Source organism: Arachis ipaensis, chromosome B04 (genome assembly GCF_000816755.2).
Source record: "Arachis ipaensis cultivar K30076 chromosome B04, Araip1.1, whole genome shotgun sequence".
NCBI lineage: Eukaryota > Viridiplantae > Streptophyta > Magnoliopsida > Fabales > Fabaceae > Arachis > Arachis ipaensis.
The window spans coordinates 103,007,343-103,010,553 of NC_029788.2; the positions used below are offsets into that span (position 1 = coordinate 103,007,343).

At 40.0% G+C, this 3,211-nt stretch overlaps 1 pseudogene; it reads right to left on the minus strand.

Moving 5' to 3' along the window:
- Window positions 1-2,985, minus strand: part of LOC107636948 — a 7,351-nt pseudogene extending 4,366 nt beyond the window's left edge.

A 3,211-nucleotide genomic window follows, 5' to 3' on the forward strand; every position in this document is an offset into this window, starting at 1 on the left:
CGTCACCTCTAAAGTTTTCTTTCTCACAGGAGAAGTTTTCCACTAAAAAGTATATTAGTTCAACACAGTAAATCACACGTTGGGTTGTACGTGTATACTTTCCACCTCGTTATATCCCTCTATAGTACTTCCAACCAATCGCACTAAACTTCAATCATCTATGGAACGTTGTTCCTAACGTTGGTCCCTGCATAGGTCTTTAAAATTATACCTCCCCGGCTTAAAATTTATTAAAAAAAATAAGATATTTTTATTAATTGTATATCAATGATTTTTAAACAATAGAACATAATTTTTCATAACAACATCACCCATTCTAAGCCCACCCAACTCCTTAGGTTTTTGAATTATTTTTCACCTAACCATAGACATCCTCTACTGCCATCCCCTTTACCCTAAAAAGATCACGTTTGAAGAGAAAAAAATTTTTTTGCCATAGCCTTTAGGATTTTAAACAGACTCAAATAATGCAATGATAAACTATTCAACAAAAATAAAATCAATATTAATTTTTCAACTTTAGACAAGAGTTTATCTTTCGATCCTTTGAGCCTCTCATCCACTTTTTGTAGAATAGACTTCCATGTTTTAATCTTTATTGGGTTTGCACCCAAAGGGACCTTGAGATATCTGATCGAAACTCGAAAGGTTTGTTCTCCCACACTTTAAGACTCAAAATACCTCTTCCAAAATTTGCTTCTAAAAATTCAAACCGATAACAGCATATTTATTATAGTTTATCTTCATCCTAGACATTAGCACAAACCCTTGAAGAATTCTTCTTAAATTTCTAACGGTTTCCATATCACATGGACAAAACAGCACCGAACCATTAGCAAACTGTAAGTGCGCAAGCTTCACTTTGTTTCATCCAACCTCCAAGGGTTTAATGAGACCTTTTTTGCATAACCCTGATAGTGTGTGTGGTTGGGGGAATTATAAATAATTCCTAAAAATTTTAAGATGAGAATATTATATGTCCATGTTTGGTTCAAAGTTTGAAAAGTTATTCCCAAGTAAATTTGATTTCAGGGAATTAAAATACCATCATTTCAATTCCCACCTTTTCCTTGGGTATATTTAATTCCTATGAGAATGGAATCTTTGTAAAAAAATAATACTTGAACCACACATCCTCTGATAGTAGACCATATAGGATTTCTCCAATTAGTACAAAAAAAAAAGGTGATAGGAGATTACTTTGTCTTAAACCTCTCTCTAAGTCAAAAGATTTTGTTGTTGTCCCTTTGACAAGAATAGACATAGAGACTCTCAAACGACATTATATCCACCTTCTCCATATATCACCAAAATTAGATCTGTATCCATTCTAAATTAGGACAATTCAACCCCTGTAAAAACACCCACGCTGGCCCCTATCTGTCCCAAAAGTGAGCCATCGTATCCTCTTATCAAACTTACCAAAAAAATCCTATGTGGCAGTTTATAATCCGACATTATGAAAGCTTCTCGTTCTTCTCTTACTACTCCTAGTTTCTCCTCCACTGAACGTTCCATACTTCACCATCTTCCCAACCCATGACTTCTTCGTGGATGGGCTTTCATGAGACAACAACGACGACGGCGACGTCAAAGAGTTCATCTTTTGGCAAAGATACCCTTCACGGTATACAATCCCTGCTCCACCACTTTTGGTGGCGGCGACATGAGCGGATTACCATCAACACAGAGTTTCTGGAGCTTGTTGAGGCAGCAATAGAGGGAGATAAGGAGGTGATCCTGTTGTAGCTGATGTCAAATTCAATGAGAGAGAAGAGGAGGCCAACAGAGCAAGGAAGAGAGCAAAAGAAGTTATGGCTGATGTTGAGGATTTCGAGGCTGACGAGGTTTTCAAGGTCGTGGGGAGGGAGGGGAGGCAGTTGAGGCCGGCGTCGAGGACCTTGAGAGGTGAGGTGTGAGGTGGAACGTGGAAGGAAGAGGAGTTTGTTGGAGTTCACTGGTAGCTTCTTCAGCTTTCTCAGTTCCAAGCCAATGTTTTCTGGAAGTTGTATCAGTTTGTTGAAGTTGGAATTCAGTTCCTCCAATGATCTACAATCGTCAATGGTTTTGGGAAGGTATTCGATGAGGTTCCGGCGACATTCAAGACATTAAGCTTGCAAAGGCAGCCAATGGGGTTCGATAGTAGAGATGGCAAAACTCCCTAAGATGCGAGGATCCATGCAGGGACTGCCGTGAATAGAGATCCGACTGTGGAGAATTTTTTCCGCGGGATGGGGGACGAAATTCTCCCGAGGTAAGTGCGGGACCCGAGGGGGATCCCCGCCCCGTCCCCACTAATCCCCGAAATTCTAAATTTGCTTAATTGTTCTTAATAGTTTATTTCTCATATATGATTTTTAGTTATTTCACATGTCATATATATATATATATATATAGAGAGAGAGAGAGAGAGACTCAAAATTTCTAATCCTCATTTGCATAACCCTTCTTTAGTTCATATATCTCCAACGTCATCCATACTCCATCCAACCTCTCTGCAGCCACCCCCTCGCCACTCTCCCGTCTCACCGCGTTGTCACCCCTTACCGTTCCATCACCCTCACTATGTTGTTCTCTATATTCGTGGTGTTTCTTTCCACAATTCTGTCGTCGTGTCCATTCTCCTCTCTGATGTTGTGTCCCCCACCTTGCCATGACATCTCCCACTGCGTCATTTTGAAAGTCACCATCTTGACGTTTGAGCTTTTTGTATAAAATCTTGTTGTTTTTGTATAGGATGGATACTTTCAGCTCTATTCCTATAGAAATTAATAATTAGTCAAAACTATTAGAGAGATGGGGAATGGGGTCCCTGCGAAAAAAATGGGGCCTTGTGAAAAATGTGGACGGAGATAGGGAGTAAATCTGGGGCAGAGATAGGGAGTAGGGAGGCATCCCCCGCCCCCGCCCTGCCCCATTGACATCCCTATTCGATAGGCTTCTAAGCTGGTTCGTGTGCACGTCCAGCACCACCACATTCACCATATCAGCACCAGTAACTGTTACATAGGATTTTTTCGTCAAGTTTGGTCAGGAAATACGATGGAGGAGCCGCAATAACTCACTTTTAAAACAGACAGGGACCGACATGAGTGCATTTTTTGACAAAAATCGTCTTATCCTAATTTAAAATGGACAGAAACCAAATTAAATGTTCACTCTAAATATATGGGATAATTTGGCATGAAGATTAACGTCCAATTTTTTATAG